Below are 21,937 nucleotides of genomic sequence, written 5' to 3' on the forward strand. Positions count from 1 at the left end.
TTATGAACCAGTTGCTTCCGTTCCCTCCTCAGATCTAGGCTAATTCGAGTTCTTACCATCCTATGGTCACTGCAGCGCACCTTGCTGAGCACGTCCACATCTTGTATGATGCCAGGGTTAGCGCAGAGTATGAAGTCTATTTCATTTCTAGTCTCGCCGTTCGGTCTCCTCCACGTCCATTTTCGTGTATCTCGCTTGCGGAAGAAGGTATTCATTATGCGCATATTATTCTGTTCCGCAAACTCTACTAATAACTCTCCCCTGCTATTCCTAGTGCCTATGCCATATTCCCCCACTGCCTTGTCCCCTGCCTGCTTCTTGCCTACCTTCGCATTGAAGTCGCCCATCAGTATACTGTATTTTGTTTTGACTTTACCCATCGCCGATTCCACGTCTTCATAGAAGCTTTCGACTTCCTGGTCATTATGACAGGATGTAGGGGCGTAGACCTGTATAACCTTCCTTTTGTACCTCTTATTAAGTTTCACAACAAGACCTGCCACCCTCTCGTTAATGCTATAGAATTCCTGTATGTTACCAGCTATGTTCTTATTAATCAGGAATCCGACTCCTAGTTCTCGTCTCTCCGCTAAGCCCCGGTAGCACAGGACGTGCCCGCTTTTTAGCACTGTATATGCTTCTTTTGGCCTCCAAACTTCACTGAGCCCTATTATATCCCATTTACTGTCCTCTAATTCCTCCAATAGCCGACGTCTGACTGAGTCGAACTCTTTGATTAGACAGATGAGCCTCTATTAACTCTTCGACGACGTTGTGCTTGGCCATGCCGAGAAGCTTGTCGGTCGAAGAATGCTTTGGAATGCCCAGCGCCATCTTGGTTGCCTTTCGTATTATGACGTTCAACTGGTCCCTGTCTTTCTTCAGTAACTTGAGGTACGGCACCACGTATACGATGCGCGACGTCAAGAAGGCCTGGACGGGCGTCAGTACATCGTCCGCCTTCAATCTCCTTTGTCTGTTTGTGACTCTTCTGATCATGTTCGAAATTTGTTCCGTTGAAACTTTGATTTTGTCGATTGACGCCCTCGTCTTGCCATTGTTCTGGAAGATGACACCCAGGATACGTGCTTGCGTGGTTGGTGATATGGTCGTCCCGTCGATGGTGATGCGTATGTTCTCTTGGTCTCCTTTCTTTCTTCTTGGCTTGATGACGAGTAACTCTGACTTCTGTGGCGAGCAACTGAGGCCGCACGATTTAGCGAACTCTTGCACGGTCTGTGCCACTCTTTGAAGGGTCTCCTCCATCCAACTCTCCGACCCTGCCCTCGACGTCCACACAGTGATATCGTCTGCATAGAGAGCGTGATCTATGCCCTCTATGTCTTGAAGCAAAGTCGGGAGAGGGAGGAGTGCCAGGTTGAAGAGAAGCGGCGAAAGAACCGATCCTGGCGGGGTGCCTCTGTCTCCCAGGGCTATCGGTTTCGACTTCTCCTCTCCAATCTTGAACGTTGCCGTTCTATTGCTTAAGAAATCCTGCACATATTTGAATGCTCGCTTTCCGCATCCCGTTTGGTGCAGGTTACGGAGAATACTTTCGTGTGTCACGTTATCGAAGGCCCCCTTGAGATCGAGCGCCAGGATAGCTCTTGGCGTAGGGGTCTTCGCTTGCTTGATAACCAGCTCGTGTATTTGCACCAAGACGTCTTGCGTGCTCAGGTGCCTCCGGAATCAGTACATGGTTGGTGGCATCTGATCAGTGACGTCCAAGTGTCTCTGTAGTCTCTTGAACACCATACGCTCGACCACCTTCCCTACACACGACGTGACGGAGATGGGGCGTAGATTGTCGACGTGGGGTGGTTTCCCCGGCTTGGGAATGAAATGCACCTCCGCTTCTTTCCATTCTTTTGGTAACGAACCCTTCTCCCAGGACGCGTTGACGAGGTTTAGCAGTTCAGCTCGGCTTTTGTCGCGCATATTTTTTAGCATCTTGTATGTCGCGCCGTCAATTCCCGGTGCGCTGCCTTGATTACTTTCATCGATGGCCGCAACCAGCTCCAGTTTGGTGAAGGCTTCGTCCATCTCGACGTTGCTATCACCTTCATACTCGTGAGTCGGGTTACCGCTCTTCTCGGTCTTGAGGTATTTACTTGTGAGCTCACGAATGAGCTTCTCCCCGTCCCCGTCGTAACTGTTGATCGTTCTTGTGAGATCTCGAGCGCAAGCGCTCTTGCTTTTTAACGGATCTATGAGGTGCCGCAACAGCTTCCAAGTCTTCTTCGTCGACAGTGTGCCTTGCAGGTCGTCACACATCTTCATCCAGTTTTCCCTGCATAGTTGTTCCACATACTCGGTCACTTGCTTGTTGAGCGCGTGTATACGTCTGCGAAGCTTCTTGTTATGTCTTTGCCTCTTCCATCTTCGAGTAAGACCGTGCCTGGCCGCCCACATGTCACTATGCCTGCTGTCTACGAAGGGAATTTGCGTGGTCGTAGTAATCTTCTGCGTAAATTTCTTTACAAATTCGCGTTGCTTTTTGGCCCACGCCTCATACGTCTTGGTGTCTTGGTTTTCGTCCTCGCCTTCACTGTCTGCGCTTCTACGTAACCGGTCCCAGTCTGTAATGTTGGCTTGACCCAGTTTCCCCTTGATGTCAGTCCCCCCGAGGGTTACACAAATTATACCGTGATCCGAGCCAAGATTTTCCCCCGTGTTACGCCAAGTTACGTCGAGGTTCCCCCGAACTAGCGTCAGATCAGGAGTGGTGTCTCTGACCGTGCTAGTGCCTGTCCTGGTCGGTACGCCTGGTTCGTTAACCAGCTCGATGTCGTGTTCCTCTATAGATTTAACCAATTGGTTTCCTCTTTTGGACGAATATTTATAACCCCACATCGTGTGGGCGACGTTGAAATCTCCTAGCACTAAAATCGGTCTTGTTCTTGCTTCTTTAATGCAGTTCAATATGGTGGCTTCAAAGTCAATGACCCTGCTGGACGGTCGGCAGTAAGCATTCAGGACGAAAAAGTTCTTCTACCCCCCCCCCCCCCTCTTCTGCTGTGAATTTCGATGAGTGTATGTTCGCAGCCTCGCTGAGCGGTCACGTGCTGTGTGGCCGCCACGTTGCTGCGGACCAAGATCGCAGTACCCTTTTCGCTAGGGTCCGTATACGTAATGTATCCCGCGAGCTTGGCCCGGCCGTTGGTCTCTTGTAACGCTATGATATCCGGTTTTTGGTCCAATTTATCAACGAATAGTTGTAACTCCCCTATCTTGTTTCTAATACTCCTACAGTTCCATTGAAATAACGTCGCAGTCTCTTTTTGCTTTCCTTTAGTCTTCGTCATTTTCAACTTTTTGAGCGGTAGATTTGCGCACGGAACCAACTTTTCGCGGCCTGACCCGTAGATTAAGCCGTGATGACTTCATCTTGGCAACGGTGAGATGCTTATTTTTCGCATCCATCGTCATGACTCTAACGGAGAGTTGGCTGCATTTGGCTGCATTTGGCGAGAAATCGGACACTTTCTGTGATCGTGGCCAAACTACCGAGATCAATAGGACACTCGGCTTCAGATCCCTAAATAGAAGAACCTGCCATATGCTTGCCTGCAACATCTCTCGTTCCCAGAAGGATCAGTTATAGCCCGCAACGAAGCTTCACGTTTTTAATTTGCATTCCTAAGAGAGGCTGGTTTGATGGACATGTGGTAAGATAACCAGCGTGACAGTCGCAGGCGGCGCAATTACTGCCCTCAATCGCCAGGCTAAATCAGCCTACTGCAACAGCCCACCACCACGGCACCACCATCATATCATTGTGGGAAGGCGGTAACCTATGTACACGTCATTAAAACTTCTTTCTGGGCGAGTTGGTGCATACTCGATATGAAAAGTTTTACTGCACTAACACATGCATTCACAAAGTACATGCATCCACAGGCGCTGTGTGTCATCCTTGTTACTTTGTCGAGCGCTGCAACAATTTTCAAATCAACTATGTACACGTTTTCAACCCTTGGAACATTGGAGCTCTTGCCAAAAAAAGTGTTCAAAGCTCAAAAATCCAACTGGTCACATGTAACCCACAACTGAAAAAAGCAATTGAATTATAGTGAGCGTTACAGTGAAGTTACAGTGAGGTTAAATTAAGAAATGTCCAAACATATAATTCATGTCAGGCACTTCATTACATATAATTCACTATGTAATAGCCTACCGTGAGTGTGTGTGTGTGTGTGTGTGTGTGTGTGCGTGTGTTTCCATACACAGGGTGTGCCAAGTATCATGCACCAAAATTGAAAGATATGCAAATGCTGCGTAGGTGTACAGAACCAAAGTAATGTTGTTTGCCGTCACTTGGAGATACGCAGATATTTCTTTTTCATTTGGCCTAATTACACGTTTGGTCGTAATTAGTTTATCAGCTTCTCAAATATTATGATTAGATGAAAAGTGTCAATGAGAACATTGTAGATATGCATGAAAACTCCCGTTGCAGCTTTCTGTTGCTTAATACGAACTAGATAAAAGTGTTTTTGCCGAGCGCGAAAGAAGCCCGCGAATACACGCAAAGTGCCTCGAGCGGCCAGTCGCGTGCCAATTTGGTGTATACGCGGGCTGCTTTCCCGCTCGGAAAAACTCTTTAGTGTAGCGAGTAATGAGCAACAGAAAACTGTATCGGAAGTTTTTCATTTTGCTGTACAATTTTTTCATTGACACTTTTCACCTAATTATAATATTTGAGAAGTCGATAAATTAATTAAGACATTGTCTGATAAGGCGGAATCTCAAAATATAATCTGAGGATCTCCAAGCGACGGCAAACAACATTACATTGGTTTTGTCCAGCTGCGTGGCATTTGCATATTTTTAAATCTTGGTGCATGATACTTTGGACACCCTGCATATGCGCGTGCGCGCGCGTGTGTGAGAGAGATAGAGCGAGAAACGTGAACTCTCTTAACCGCGACATCGTGTTATCGACACACGAGAAAATTGCAAAGAAGCGGTGTTCGTAAAGCTTGCTTCTCCACAGTGAGACTTAGGTTAGGGAGAAGCGCTCCTGAGTCTTCGGTTGAAGCAGTGGTAAAGGGCAGCGCAATTAAAACGTCATGGGCATTTCTAGACTTTTCCGCTCGGAGACATTGCCGCGCCATCGCGCGTGAAATTCGTGACGTCAGCCCTCTGTGTCAGCTCTAATGCACTCTAGAACACTTCGTGGCCATCAACACAAAGCTCAGCCTTCTCGGCATTGAGTTGCATTGCGTTTTACGCTTCCCATGCACGGTGTCTTGACATGCTTCGCAGACAGAAGCCTATACTTTCGCTGTCAAGGGAGAGTTCGCCTCGGAGGCTTCAGTTTATGTTGTCACCGCCGGGCTCTGAAGTGGACGTACAGCACTTCCGAATGTCACTTTACCGAGTCCGAGTTTGCTGGTGTTAGCAATTGATTTATTTAGACAAACATTTCGCTACAAATACGATGACGATGACAAACAGGATAGAAAGTTCTTCTGTGCAGAGGTTAAAGAAACAATCTAGAGGTTCTGTGTGCAGCGAGAAAGCGCCCGCTAATGCATTGTAAGCTTTCAGTTGCTTTTCACGCTAACCAGCTGTTATGACCTAAGAAATAGGCCGTTCCTCTGCGTTCTACTGGCTTTGAATCCAACCACCAATCCCGTATTTTCGATACGAGTGTTCCAACTAATAAGCCACAGCCACTTTGCACAAGCGAACACATGGCACTTGCATTGTGCGCTGACAAACGACGACGCCCGGCTGATCGAGGCGCAGTGTTTTGAACCTGTTTGATCTCTGTCTAGGAGTGGCGTACACTTGCTATGGTGCGTAGGCCTACAGTGGGATGACAGTCGGGGAAGGCCCCCTCTTGAAGGACTCCCTATCTGCATGTATCTTGCGTGTCCTGCTTCCAAACTGACTATCCTGTGGACAAGCATGTGTCGCGGCATGGATGCTGCGCGCTTCGAGAGACAGCGGGAGAGTCTCATAGTTCGGTGCAGGAGCTTCGAGGAGCCTTATCGGTGGCGCTAGAGTTCTCTTAATGCTCTCCAGGAATACCCGACGTCTTTTTGAAGATCACGGGGATTATTTAAACGTACCCAATGGTCGGCGGCTTGTATTTGCTGTTCTCACTAATTGAGCCAAGTAAATTACGAAGTTACTCCAGCCTGGAGATTTTCTATCAGTTCTTTTGGAACGTCATTGGACCAAAGTCGTAGTTATGTCAACCTATGCAGTCAGATGTTGTTGATCCTGCGCGGCCATTTCGATTTTGTCTAGTTATTATTGTGTCTACTTCATTCATTCCAGCCTATCGCGTTTGAAAGAGGCACGGTAAATGCTGACTGCCCCATTGGAGTTGTACTTTATAAAAAGATGCTAAATAAGGCATCCCGTTTACCTAATCCAGATCTTGGATGGTTCTGACAGCTTCAGTTCATTGAAGACCAGATACTGGAGATATAATCTGGAAACCGCTCCCGCCGGCGGAAATCATTGCGTTGATCTACTGCGTGTGACGTCAAGCTTGTGAAACTTATTTTTGCTGAAACGGCAGCTGGGGAAACAAGATTACAAATTTCAAAAGTAAAAACTCTGGTAATTACGAGTCACACATACGGGCATATTTACAACGACGTCGCCTCCATTGAGCGAAAGTTAGGCCTAGCTGGCCCACCGAGCTTGTGTACGAACTGCTGTCGCTTCTGTGTATATATTAAGCAACTATGCATTTAAGTAGCGTTTGATTTAGCATTGGTCGTGATGCAACACATTATTTGCAAGTCGTGAGGAACGCATGAATAAGGCTGGGAAGCGCCCGCCTTATCAAGTGGTGTGTCAACAGTGGCTTGCCTCAGCCAGCCGCACTCGCCGGTGCTTCTGTGAGTGGCACACGCCTAAACATTAGAGTGGATTTCTGGGAAATGCTTACGTAGTGCACAGTCATTTTCAGCACAGATATAGTTTACGTTTCACTGCCAAGCGAACCAAGAAAGCCTACCGCCGCCTCAATTCAGCTACAGGTCCTTTTTAAAGAAGCTCCGACAGCCTCTGCAGCAGCGGGTCGTGGTTCCTGACGCCGACAGTTGCGAATGTGCGATGGTTGCCAGACCGCCGAAGGTGTTTGCGAATAAATCAAAAATGTTTTTGTGATAGCTATACCCTGAAATTCGCTTTTATTTTCCAGAGTGGTCATTCGATGGGCAAGAAACCCGGTGAGGTGAATAGTTTCAACGAGAAAATATTGTTGCGATGCAACAGACGCTTAGAGACATGGCGCAAAGGAAGACGAAAACGGCCATCTAGACTTGGCGCGAGCTTGTTCCCATTTTGATCTCCGGCTGCGCTGCTCTTGTAAATACATAGTAATTATTTCCTTTGTTTATGTCTATCCGTCTATCTATAGGAGGGATGGCAGTTACTCCGGAGACCCTGTCGTCGAGGTGGGCCGCCGCTTTGCGCAGCTCAGACCTCGGAATCCAGACGTGGGCAGTCCAGCAAGCCCGTGAGGAGGCGTTGAGGCAGGGCCTTGACGTTCCCCCGTGGGAGGCCTGAGCCCGGGTCGCGTTAAACCTTGCCGGACGTACAAGAAAGTTGTATCCATCCATCCATCCATCCATCCATCCATCCATCCATCCATCCATCCATCCATCCATCCATCCATCCATCCATCCATCCATCCATCCATCCATCCGCAAAATTCTGTCATTTTGGTGGAGGTGCGGGGTATCGATCCCCGTACCTCTCGCCAATGGTGCAATGGCCAACTCAAATAAATTTTATTTGCGTCCTATCGCAGTACTTCCCACGAACGGCAGCAGTCGCAAAAGCAGACATCAGTGAGCAGTTGCGGAAATCTTACATTTCTTATACGCCACATTGCGGCGAAACAAGTCCACTGAAATAGGCTACTTAAGTCGATGTGCATGGTCAGCGACTATTTCACACGGCAGACATAATGACACATGACCGAGTGTCCAGCAGCGTGCTCATGAGTGACACATTAGGGCTCGTCCATCCTTGCGTGCCGTCAGCAACAGCCGAACCCAGTTAACTAGTGCAAGCACAGCTCGCAAACGCGTTAAAAAAATTATGAAACGTCCTAGCAACTTTGTGCAGGTAAAACAATAATTAACTGCCAGTACGTATTTCATACAGTTTTTTGCGAATCAATACTAATTAAAATTCAGTGCAGCTTTCGTGCTCACAAGTTTTTGTTTCCGTGCGTCTCACGCCAATCTCGCATTCATAAATGAATTTGAAAGAAATATAAAAAAAGCAAGAACATTGTTAGGTACAGCGCCACAGCATGTTGAAACGACGTAGACGCACGCTATCAACTCGTCATTTTTTATAATCGTTCCTTGATGGCAAGCACTCCTCACGTTGTCTATCAACAATGCGTTCTCGCTATTTGATGCATACATAAGTCCTTCCTTTAAATAAGCCACCATTTGTGCGTCAACCATTTCAAGCGTAAGGGACAGCTTGCAGAATTCCAACACTACACTAGTCCACAAGAAGGGGGACGTTAAAGAATTCAAGAATTGTGTGCTTATAAACTGGCTTTCAGTATTGTATAAAATATTCACTAATATTAAGATAACTTTCAATAGAATCAAGGCACCACCAAGAGAACAGGTTAGCATCAGGAAGAGAAAGAGAGAGAGAGAGAGAGAAACCATTTATTTGTCATGAGATTGGGTGCCTTCGTCGCAGGGTGGAGCCCTTAGTTCAGGGCCCCATTGTCTTGCGCCACACCGCGTACCCGCCGGATCAGCCGTCGCTGCTCTTGCGGGTCTGAGCTGGTCAGCGCAGTCTCCCAGGAGGAAGGTGAAGGTGAAGGAATAGGGGAGTAGCCCGGAGGGTGTGGGCACTCTCAGGTGCAATGATATACTGTGGGCTTTGCTCCACAATAGGGACAGTATGAGGGATATTTTGTGGGGTGGGAGAGGTGAAGATAAAAGAGGCAGGGAAATGAATTAGACTGAAGCTGTCGCCACGCGACGGCATCTTCTCGATTACGCGAATTATGTGGGGGAGGGAAGTGTCTCCTAGTATCTCTGTAATATTGCAGAGTTTCAGTGTAGTTCAGTGGTTCTGTCGGTGCGTTGTCTGGGTTGGACAGCTCTTCCAATGGTGCCTGGTAGCGAGCTCTCGGGCTACGGCATTAGCGCGTTCATTACCATGGAGAGAGGCGTGTCCAGGTGTCCAGACGATACGCACCTTGTGTAACGCTGTGGGGTGTAATGATGTAAGGGTGCGGTGTGTGTAGGGTGTCATCCTCCCTTGTGCCAAAGTCCTGCAGGCAGTCTGTGAATCAGTGACCACTGTGATGGGTCCATCTGGTTCCGGCATGGTTGAAGCATGTACGATGGCTAGGGCGATAGCAGCCTCTTCCGCCGTGCCACTGTCCACAGTGTTGAGCGTGGCCGAAGCCCTCAGAATGTCTGCACTATCTAGTACGACTAGACATAGGGCACGTTTCTTTGGGTAGCGGGCCATGTCGGTGTATAGGACCGGTGTATAGGAGCCAGGGCTTGTGCTCTTGCCTTTCTTCGGCATTTATGACGGTCAGGGTGCATATTCCGGGTAATTGGGGCCACGCGAATTTTGTTGTGAATGCTAAGCGAAAGAAGTGTGTGGTCTCCCTGTTGTGGTTTTCTTGGTGTTTGGTATCCTAGCCGGGATAGAATGTGGCACCCTTGCATTGTTGGTTGCAGACGTTGCAATTGGCTGTTAAGATGACCTTCAACTAGTTCGCGGATGGTGTTGCGTACCTCCAGTCGTAGTAGGAGCTGCGTAGACGCATGTTGGGGTAGTTCCAGTGCTGCCTTTAGTGCCGTACGCAGGAGGGTGTCCATCTGGTGTATCTCAGTCTGAGTCAGATTATGATAGAGGAGGTGGTAGGTTAATCGGCTAATTATGAGGGCTTGCACAATTCGGACTACGTCTTTTTCTTGGAGTCCTTGTCGGCGGTTTCTAATGCGCTTTATCACGTGCGTTACTTGGGTAAGTTGTTGGCGAAGCACGTGTAGGGTGTGTGTGGCCTTCCTGTTGTGTTGTATGTGAAGGCCTAGTACACGTAGCCTGTCTACCCTTGAAATAACGTTGCCATTGAGATGCAATGTGATGGGTGGTGGAATATCGGCGCTATAGCGTTTTTTTTAATACAAGCAGGAGCTCCGGCTTCTCAGCTGCGCATGTGAGTCCTCCGACTGTTGCATACTGTTGTACTATATTTACGGCTTCCTGTAGTGCGTCTTGAATAGCACCGTCTGACCCTGTGGTCACCCAGATTGTAACATCATTGACGTACAGGGCGTGCTGCATGTTCGGAAGTTTGTCGAGGAGCGGTGGTAGCCTTGCCACTGCAACGTTGAACAGGGTGGGTTAGAGAACCGAACCCTGTGGAGTCCCTCTGCCGGAAAGTTTTATGATATCAGACAGAACATCACCTAGGCCGATGGTGGCTGTGCGGTCAGATAAAGAGGCTCGGACATAGTCATAGATGCGTTTTCCGCATCGGGAGAATGGAAGATTGTTTAGAATGAGGTCATGTGAGACGTTATCGAAGGCCTCTTTGAGGACCAACGGCAGAATGGCTCTTGTTTGAGCTTTACTTGGACTATCCACAACATCCTCCTTAAGTTGTAGGACTATGTCCTGCGCAGACAGACCTGGTCGACAGCCGAATAAGGTATTGGGGGAGAATTAGTTCGCTTCGAGGTGAGGCTGGAGGCGATTTAGAACTACGTGCTCGAAGAGTTTGCCAATACACGAAGTCAGGGAAATGGGTCTGAGATTTTGGAGGGACAGCGGTTTCCCGGGTCTCGGAATTAAGGTGATATCGGCGTGTCGCCATTCTATGGAAGCGTTTCGTTTTTCCATTTGTCGTTGTAGTAAGCAGTGAGTTGCCGTATGGCCTGGTCGTCGAGGTTGCGTAGCAGTCGTTAGTGAATGCCATCTACTCCAGACGCCGTGTTACGTCTTATGCCGTGTAGGGCTGCCCTCACATCTGTCTCTGTAATATCACTGTCCAATTGGGTTTCTTCCTCGTGAGGATAGTCTTTGTACTCCGGTCGGTGACCTGTAGCAATGTATCTCTGTTGCAGTGTTTGGAGGAGCGCGTCATCATTCATTTGTTCTTTGTGGATGATAGTTCGGACGGTGTTCGTTGTGTGCGTTTTTGTGTGCGTTGGGTTGAGTAGTGCTCTGAGGAGGGACCACGTTTTGGAACTACTTAGTGCGCCATTAAGGCGGTCGCAGACGTTGTGCCAATTGCTATTAGTGAGGCTGGTGGCGTATTCTTCAGCTTCTGCTGTGATCCGGGCGATTCTTTGTTTCAGCCTACGGTTGTGCCGCTGCCTCTTCCATCGTTTGGTCAGGCCTCTTTGAGCATCCCTGCGATGGAACAGATGTCTGTCCACATCCGGTGTCTCCGTTGTTGCAGTAAGTTGCTTAGTGGCTGCTTTAAAATCTGCTTGTAGCTGTTGTGTCCACTCGTGTAGAGATGGCGCGTAGTGTTGTTGAGATTTGGTTCTGTTACACCGGAAAGCGTTGCAATTCGTTATTTTAATTGGACGTTCTGGGGTGCGTATGGCCACCAGTTGGACTTCTGTGGCTAGAATGCTGCGGTCACTGCCCAGATTCTCCATTAGGTTGTTCCAGGAGCATTGAGTCAACCCCTTGACCATTGTTAGGTCAGGGCAAGTATCTCTGCTTACGCTGTTGCCCATTTTGGTTGGTGTGCCAGGTTTTGTCAGCAGAGTGACTCGATGAAGGTTCATGGCGTGGGCTAGACGGCGGCCTTTCGGAGTTTCTGTTTGGTACCCCAGGCTGGGTGGGACGCATTGAAATCTCCCAGAATAATCAATCTTGTGGCTTGTTTTCTGGCGGCCCAAAAAAGTTGTCCGAAGTCGTCTCGTCGCGATTTGGGTGCACTGTAGATATTAAGCAAAACAAGTTGGTTTTATATCCATTCCTAGGTACAATTTCTAAGAGCACATGCGGAATATGGGAGCTGTCGAGCGTGTGCTCGATCACTGTGATTTGTTTGGACACAAGGGTGGCAGCTAGTGGTGGTTTGGTGGTGTCATGCTTGTCGGTGTATGCATTGTATCCAGTGAGTGTGGGAGTGCAATGTACTTCTTGAAGTGCTATAACGTCTGGTGGGTGAGGCTGTGTGGCTAGGAACTGTGAGAGGGAACCCCTCTTCCTTCGGTACCCTCTACAATTCCATTGCCACAACCGCAAGGTAGTGGAAGTGCGCCTCTTAGGTTTACTGGCCATGATTGGTTGATACCTCCTCGCTGGTGAGGGCAGGTGTTGTTCTGCGAGCCGGACGGGTATAAGGGGGTGACCTTCTTGGTGCTCGAGTGGCGTTAGTGTCATGTGGAAGTGAGTCGTTTTGATGGCTGGAAGTTGAGCTAAAAGTTGCACTGATGAATTTTTTCGTGTCAGTCATGGCTTGTTGTATGACCTGTAGTAGCATATGCTTGACATCAGCCATGATCACTTCCTTCATTTTTTTGCATCTCCGCTCTCAAAACAGTCGCCATTTCCTCTATCATTTCGCACACTTCTTGTTTGGTGCAGGAATAGTGAGGGAATTTCTCAGGTGGCAGTGTGGGTGTCTGGGTGAGTGAAAGCGTCGCTGTGGGAGACAGTTTGTTTTGTTTGTTTGTTTGATGTGCGGACGGATGTGAAGGAAGGGAGGAGGAAATAGGGGGAAACTGCGCTGATCAAGTATTCTATATTCTATAATGTATCACATTCATGTCATTAATCAGGCAATCGAGACATCCGCAGAGTGCAGTGGATCTCTCTATATGAGAGCAGCATTCCGGGCAACTCGGTAATCCATTACTCAGATGATATTGCGCAACATAAAACGACACGGACGTAAGAGAAGAAGACACACGAAGCGCTTGGTGCGTCTTCTTCTCTTACGTCCGTGTCGTTTTTTGTTGCGCACTGTCTATATGACTTTCATAGATTATGAAAAGGCTTTCCATTCAGTAGAGATACCTCTAGGTCATAGAAGCATTGCGTAATCAAGGAGTACTGGAGGCAAATGTGATATTGTCGGAAATATCTTCGAAGATTGCACAACTGCCTTGGTTATCCACTAGAAAAGTAGAAAGTAACCTATAAAGAAAGGCTCAAACCAGGAGACATAATCTCTCCAATTGTATTCAGTGTATGCATAGAAGAAGTATTCAAGCTATTAGACTGGGAAGGCTTAGGAGTGAGGATAAACAGCGATTATCTCAGCAACCTTCGGTTTGCAGATGACATTGTCTTGTTCAGCAACACTGGGGATGAATAACAACGAATGACTAAGCACCTTAACCGAGAAAGTGCAAGAGTGGGGTTAAATATCAATATGCGGAAAACAAAAATAATGTTCAATAGCCTGGTAAGGGAACAAAAATTGAGGACTGACAGTCAGCCTGCACAGTCTGTAAAGCAGTACGTTTATCTAGGTCAATTACAGGGGACACTGATCATGAGAAGGAAAGTTGCAGAATAACAAAATGGGTTGGAGTGCATACGGCAGGCTTTACCAAATCCTGACTGGAAACTCATCACTGTCGTTGTCCCGAATTTACAGCGGCAGTGACAAGTTTCCAGCCAGGATGTGGGTTCGGGCCAAAAGATGCGCAATTTCGAAAGGAGCGGGTTCCACAAAAGCTTCAATATGCCACTGCGCATCAGAATCCGACGGCTTGCACACGGAAACGTCATGGGCATAAAGTAAGAGTGGGCAACATGGCTAGCCACGTTAAGAAAGCAAAACGAATATGCAGTTCGGAACAATTGAAGATCGAAACGGAACTGCCGCTCCTTCTTCAGGAAAGCACCAGCTCTCCGACAGTTTATCGAAAACTCGGAAAACGCTCCAGACGTGATACGTCTGCAGGAGGTCGGAGCCAAGCCGGCTAACTTGCCGGGATACCACACATTGAGCGATCCCCGAAATGCGAAGGTCGCCACCCTGGGGAGCATGTCAATAAATGCTCAATTATTAACACTTACACAAATTGAGGGAAATACCAATTCCATAGTTATTAGTGTGACGCCAAAGAAACGAAGTAACGCGCACACAATAATCACAAACTTGTACAATCCCTTCAAACGCGAAGAGGACAACCTACCCCAAGTTTTCTCGGCAACAAAAGATTTAACGGGCACCAGGGATAAGGCGGTGATCGTAGGTGTCTTTAACGCACCCCACATAGTATGGGGTTACGCGAAAACGTCGCCCAAAGGGTTCCTGCTCCAGCGCACCATCATGGCCTTGGGCTTAGGGGCAATCAATCGAATCGGCAAACCTACGCGCAAGGCTAACACTATCGGCAGAGACACGGCGCCTGACCGCGCATTTAGAATTAACGTCACAGACGCACAACCGGTTTCCTTCGACGAAAGCCTGGGAAGGGATCCCGACATAATCCGAATAGTGTTCTGAACGCCCAACTTACGGCGAACAATAGGAACCACTCAGTTAACCGACTGGGCTCATTATAGTGAACTCCAGAGGGCGCTGGAGGAGTCGGATACCACCCCGGCCAACGTGCTGTAATGGACTGAATTTCTTAAACAAGTGCACGATGACAGTCCTGGGTTTGTGGCTTCTGCGAGAGGGGCGAGCAGCACAAACGCTCAAATCCGCAACCTACAACATAGACCAAATGATACGGCGAGGGACGTATCGAAAGGTGGGCATGCGAGAAGGCAATATCCTAAGGCTCGTACAGGCCTTAGCGATTAGTCGAATCACGTATGGCTTACCTTAACAAATCCTGAACAGGGAAGAGGAAAGGCAGGCTAACACGATAATTCGAACCGCTTTCAAGGCGGCTCTGGGCCTGCCTAAACGTACCTTCACGGAGCGTATGGTAGCTTTGGGAGTACATAATACTTTCGACGAACTCAAGCAGGCCACTCTTATGCGACCGAGGGAACGCTTTAGCTGCACAAAAACTGGTAGAGAAATATTGGGTCGACTCAATATCCCAGCATACCCCATTTATTTTACCGAATAGGCAGTTCCTCTCCCTCCCTTGGTGAGGTCCAAAATTACAGTAGCTCCAATTCCCAAGAACATGCATGCCGAGTACAACAAGGATTGGCGCAAAGCACGCGCACAGCCTATTAAATTGATGTACTATCATAACCCTAGGTACAATACGCACTGCATGGACGCTGCTGCGTACGCAGAGGGGGCCGAAGGAGGTACGACCTGGCAGTCGCGCACTCGATCTCCCAGCACCGAAAAATTGGGGATCCCGCAACACTTCGGGGGCTACCGCGAAAGCAGTAAAGGTAGACCAGCATCGTCTAGCCGCGTTGCGCTGGGCTTGTGCTTCTTCTTGCGAGGCGCACTTTCACGGTCGACCACGTGGCTTCGCAGGCGCCACCGAGATAACCTCCTGGATCCGTTTTCCAACACACAATCGAGACATACCAACGCGCGCGTCCTTTTACATACAAGTGGCGAGCCCTCTCCCGTGACGTCACGAACCGCTAGGCGCGCCACGCGAACTGGGCGCTCCTTCGTCTCTCCGATAACACCCGCTTGTGAGGAGTAGAGGTAACGCCTGGGGCTCTCATTTAAGAGCTTCATCGGGGCAGCCTGGGCTCGCATCCGCCTACGGGCAGACGCATTCCGAATTTTTTTTTGAAATATTTCACTTGATTATACGTAAAAATGTCTGCATAACCACTTTCGATACGTTATGAACTTGTTGTATACTCCAAATATATCGCATACATACTGCACTTACAGTTTTGCGTTCCTACCATCAAATATACCACCACCACCACCGGACACCAGCAAAACGCCCAATGAGCCAAGTAGTGCATTCGCACTAATAAATGCGTCGGCCTCGGCCGAAACGTTAGGAGTGGCGATCTCCCGAGCTCACATGGAGCGCTCGCAAATAGACTCGGTCGTAGTCACGGACTCCCGGGAGACATGTCGCATGTTTTTCAAGGGGCGTGTGACTGCGGCTAGCCTCGCGAAAATCCCCAAATTGTTCAACCACCGCTATGGTCTACTCTGATGCCCGGGACACGCGGGGGTACAAGAGAACGAACAGGCTGACGCGTTAGCTCGCGGGTCTACTAACCGAGCGATGGCGTTCTCCTCTAACACCAACCCTTCACACTATCCCTCACAACATCTCATTAATTTATATAACAAAAATATCCTTGCTCATGAGCGCGGAGTCCGCAGGAAATACCTGCCGCCTCATCCACAATTTAGTGGGGAAGAGGTCGCCGATTGGCGCAACGTACAGGCCGGGGTATTCCCCCATATAAAAATACTAAACGCCAGAAATAGCCACGTTAGGCCACATGCTCTGGCGGTGTGCCCGGTCACGCTCTATCATCGATAACCACTCAGCCGGATGGGAGGCGGTTCTCCGCAGCCCTCTTCTGGCTGACCAACTCTGGGCTGTCCAGCAGGCCCACAATGTGGCGCACAATGCGGCCACAATGCGGCCATGTCGGCCTTCCGGTTCCGACATGGGAGCGGCCCGCTTCGTGAAGACGCACGATCTGCAGGACTTCACATTAAAGTTTTACCATACCATACCATACCATACCATACCATACCATACCATACCATACCATACCATACCATACCATGTTGCCCATTCGCTTTAGGGCAACTGCTCTTGGTGTGGTGGCATACCCACCCTAATGCATCGAACCTGGGAGTGCACTAAGCGCCCTAATAGGTCCAATAACAATGACACAATGTATCAGTGGGAGAAACAGCTCGTCCGTTCCGACTTGGCAGGACAAAAGTCCTTAATTAGCCATGTCAGGCAGGCGGCAGAGGCCCTGGATCCACTGAGGGGCTCCGACCACCCATATATATATATATATATATATATATATATATATATATATATATATATATATATATATATATATATATATATATATATATATATATATATATATTGCACTGTCGGTGAAAAGAAAAGCGCGCAATTATTGCATTCTATTGGTTCTAACACACGGGGCCGAAACCTCGAGGTTAACAAAGAAGCTTGAGAACAAGTTAAGGACCGCGCTAAGAGCGCTTGGGCGGAAAATGGTATGGGTAACGTTAAAAGACAGAGACATAAGCGGGATAGGAAATGAAGGGAGGTTAATCGGATAAAATTCTGGTTCGCTATACTGTACTGGGGGAAGGGAAAGGGTAAATGAAAGACCTAAAGAACAGCCGGAGAGAAAAAGCAAAGAAACGAAAAAAAATAAACAGGAAGAGAGCGGTGTGGATAACAGAGCAAAGGGGCATGTCCGATATTGTTGTTCCCGTTAAGAGAAAAAGATGGAGCTGGGCCGGCCATGTAATGCATAGGGTAGGTAATCAGGGGCCATTAGTCACAGAATGGGTGCCAAGGGATGGGAAGCGCTATCAAGGATATAAAGAAACTGGGGAAGATGAAGAAATTAGCAAATTTGCAGGAGCAAGTCGGAATAAGCTAACGCAAGACAGGGGTAAGTGGAGATCGCATGGAGAGGCCTTCGTCCTGCTGTGGACTTAGATGTAGGCTGCTGCTGCTGCTGCTGATGATGATGATGATGATGGTGATGATGATAGTCAACGACTGGGTTGTTTCGCCTTCCTGCGATCTTGTATTCAGTGGTGTCTTTATTTTTCCTTCAGAATGTTGCTCAATCAACGAGTCATACTTCGCACCTCGGAAAAAAAAAAGAAAGGTTGCGAGAATCCAGCAACCTTATCGCTCACTGTTTAAAGCAAGCAGGCTTCGTGCTCGCCATTCTAGGCTAGGCAGCGAACGTCGCGGCAACAATTTTAGCCGACAACCATCACGCACTACTATTGATTAAGCTGGAATTGCAACAAAGGGAAGCTTATTAAAGTCGATCGGTCGATTTCTTGCGTCAGCCACAGCAAATAGCGCGCCGAGGCAAGTTTAGCCTCAACCGCTGTTGCATTATGAAGGCTCGGCAGCCCACACATCTCGTGCGCTGGCGGCTGCAGGGAAGTGCTATACTTTGAAGCCGCCAGACGAAAAATTTCAAAAAAGCACATGCAGTGTTAGTTCGAAGTCGATGACGCATTGACAAAATGAACCTTCAGTTGGTACATATTATTGTGCGTGGATAAGCGGCAACATTTTCTAAATGGGATAACTTTTCTTTCGTCACCACCAGCGTTGCTGATGAGTCAGGTGTATATAATTCTACTGAATAATATTCTCCGCCTCGGCCGGCCTGTGGTGCTCCTTGTTTCACTGATGTACTATTTGAAACACTTTGTCGTCGATATTTATTGTGTAGGAAGAGGCTTCACTACCCTTCGCCATCTCCGTCTGCGGTACAACTTCGTAGATCCTTCTTAAACATGTTCTTTGGGGCTTTAAATTCTATGAGATAGAAATTTGTTTCGCTTTTTGCTTGCAGTATAGCTAAACCTAGTGTCTGTTGCACACTGGTGTAGGTGATCATGATGATATCTCTATGAGGACTAACATGTAGTCAACAAGCACTTTTACCAGCAGCTGACTGGAAGCGGCTAGTGTCATTCACGTCCTAGACTTCTGCAAGTCTCCCACAGACATAAGCTGTATTGACACATATCCCGGACAGGTACGAAGTTTTCTTCGACTGCGATGTTTTTTTCTGGGAATCCCGTATATGTTTCCTTTGCAGGTTCGTGCTGCGAGACGGGTGGATGTCAATTTTTCCTTTTCTTGAACTTTCCTCCGTTTTGCGGGCTCATGTAGACATTATTTTCCACAGATGAGCTCTTGACGTACACTGTCCCTTCTACCTGGATCGTAAAGAATATGAATATGAATAATACGTTATTGGGTGCAATTGGGATAGCCATTCATGAGTACGATTGTGTATCCTCCACATTTGTCAAGTTTCGGAAAGGCCTGCCCACCACTGATATTTTCATTAGCTTTTCTAGATCTTAAACTTCTCTAGATTCACCCAATGAGACACGTCGGTAGCGTGCCCCTTCCAGAAGCACTTGGATTTAAAGTCGACGAAACCATCAACCAGTCAGCAGTCTAGATAAGCAAGAGACGTTTAGAGTATTGGTGCAATAAAAGCAGGGATGAGATTGATACGACCGGATCCGTTACAGGCAAAGGTAGCGGTAAAAGGTATATACAGAACTTTTGAGGAAGGAGAAAAAAAAAGATTATGGCGATGTATACAAGAATGCTGGAATTCAAAACGTGTACAGCATACCTGTTTAAACCAAGTAGGCTAGGTGACTATTTGGCACCACCTCGTTTCAAAGGGGAGACCAATCAATCATCATAATCTTCTTCTTCAACTGCTCCTTCTTCTTTTTCTTTGCCAGCTTCGTTATTCAAAGATGATGATGATGAAAAACCTTCATTCAATATTATTCAGTTTTCGTTTTTTTTTAAAGAAACCTTGATATGAGACCGCCCTTGAGACCTGGCGGGGCTGCCTGAGCTTGACTGATGATCGCCCATTGAGTTCTTTGGTCTGAGCTGCGGATAAAAGCCCCCCAGATGTCTGTTGGGCGTGTGCTGCATGATATCTGTGGGCATGTCCATAGCGTATGGACCATGCTTGCCGGGTCTTCACCATGTTTGCATTTAGCTTCTAATTGGCCTGGGTATAGAGTTTGCTAAGTAGTAGCGGATTTTGGTAGGTTCCAACTTGTAATTTGCGCCAGATCGACTCTTAAATCTTAAACAAGCCTGCGTGCAGGTTACGCCATGGTTTGGTACGACGCTAGGTCTTTTTCATTCATTCATCGCTCCGTGGACGTCTGGCCCTTCGTTTGTCCGGTGAGATTAGCGTGATTGGTCAGCGCTCGCGCGAGAGAACACGTCCGAACAGCAGAACATGAATCGTGTCCAAGTGCACGCGCTCGCGGCAGCGAGCGATCGCGGTACGAAGATGCGGAGAAAAAGAAAAATGTAACGTTACATTTTAGGAGATTACGCTTCTCTCGCGGGTAAAAAAACAAAACGCAAAGATTTCTTCTTTTTTTGTTTTCGTCTGTTTCGTAGTGCGCGCCGTCAGCCGCTAATTGGTACGGTTTCATAGGCGTTCTCACGCGAAATGGGTTCCGCCGCTTGCTGTGTCACCATATTCTAAGCGGTGACGCGCTTATCGCCAAGTGTAAGTCAAAGGCGAGAGCAACAACTTCGGTTAAGCCAACGCTTGCCCCCTGCGATTTCGCTGGAGCAACCCTTTACGTTTATTATATCTTCGCGTCTTTCACCGGAAACGGAAACGATGTTTTGTTTCATTCCCCCGCCGTTCAAGGTATCGAGTGTGCGCCGTCCACGCTCGCGTGCAGCACGACCTCTCTTGCCCGAGAAAGAAACCGTACCTAACCCGCGTTTACCTGCGCCGAGAGTGGCTTAAACACCTCTTGCCGTTTAAATCTGTTCTCGTCCTACATGTGCCGACCCCACATGAACGACCTATCGACGAGAGACAACTCGGTGTGCTTCTCCCGGCCAAGCATGGTCGACGTCACGCTACGCTTCCAAAATAGTCACCGCGCACAGCGGCTGAATGACGGCCACCGCTTTCGGAAGGTAAACAGCGCTCACCGACGAGACACGAAGAAGGCCGGAAGCAGATGAAAATGGCATTGGAAGCCTTGCACGATACGAATACATGAACTGCGACCGCCGGTGCTAGTATAATAATAATTTTCAGGGCCTACCGACTAACGACGATACATTACTTTCACATCAACTCGTTCCGAAGTTTTACAAAGAGCGCCGACTGTGGTGAAGTTGTCACCACTGTTCCTTTTACAGCAAACAACTTGTTAATGGTGTATATCGCGCTGTACCTCTCAAGCCTTTTCCCGTCCACAAAAAGACGGAATCACCATTATGTCGTCATTAAATCGGTAAAAGAATGTAAACATGTTACGAGAAAAGAGCGTTGTACTTGTAGAAGTTATTCTTGTTATTACCATCTGCGCATTTTTGCTCTTCCGTAATCACTTTCTTTATCGTGTTTCCGTGCCTGTTGTGTTTGTGTGTTCGCGTGCTCTGTGTTCTTTAGCAATCCCCTAAAAGCATTCGCAGAATGAAACGTCTCCCTACCGCGTCTCGGTCAGAATGCACGTTTCCATTTCTACGCGCATAGAGCGATTAGAAGAACAGTGCTCCGACTCTTGAGACTTCTAGTGCGAGTTCTTTGACTTGGAGCTTCAGAAGAAGACCACTACAAGCTCACGTGGTGGCTCCCAAACAGATGAAAATAAGTGCGTGTGTTAATGTATATCCAAGGAGGGAGGGAAAGCAAGAGGTGAAAGGCAGAGAGGTTAGACACATTATGTGTCAGGTTGGCTACACTTAAAGGAGACCGTCTGAGTATATATGACGCAGGCTCGATTCCGCCGTGCACCAGAGAAGGCTTGTATAATTGCTTAGTCATTGCAGAGCGGCGCACAGATAGTGACCAAAGTTGCCGTCGCAAAAGTTCATTGAAGAGCGGCGCATAAACAGGGGCCCATACCAAGCAACCGAAGTTGGTACCACGGTTGGTTTAAAAGCCGGTTTCCTCGGCAAAGCAAACTGATGCTCTACCCATTCGACCACGGACTATCTCCAAAGGTTCAAGTTGGGGGAAAAACGATTACAGGCATACACACTTATACCGGCAGCCACTGGAAAGTGCACGACACATCCTAAGAATGCTAATAAATATAAAACAAGCCGACAGATGCGAATAGACTACAGGTTTATATAACACCTAACCTTGCCTTTACGCGTCGCCGTAAACTGCCTGCCGAAGAATTACGCAGGTCTCAAAGCACACTACTCAAGCGCAAAGGAGGATAATATGATGTCATACACAACAGGCGTTCTTCATTACCATTATCGACGTTTTCCTTTCACTTCTGTTTGTCGTCAAAACTGACATGCACTTTCTTGTGACTCTG

This window comes from Dermacentor andersoni, chromosome 6, assembly GCF_023375885.2.
Source record: "Dermacentor andersoni chromosome 6, qqDerAnde1_hic_scaffold, whole genome shotgun sequence".
In the NCBI taxonomy this organism is placed as follows: Eukaryota; Metazoa; Arthropoda; class Arachnida; order Ixodida; family Ixodidae; genus Dermacentor; species Dermacentor andersoni.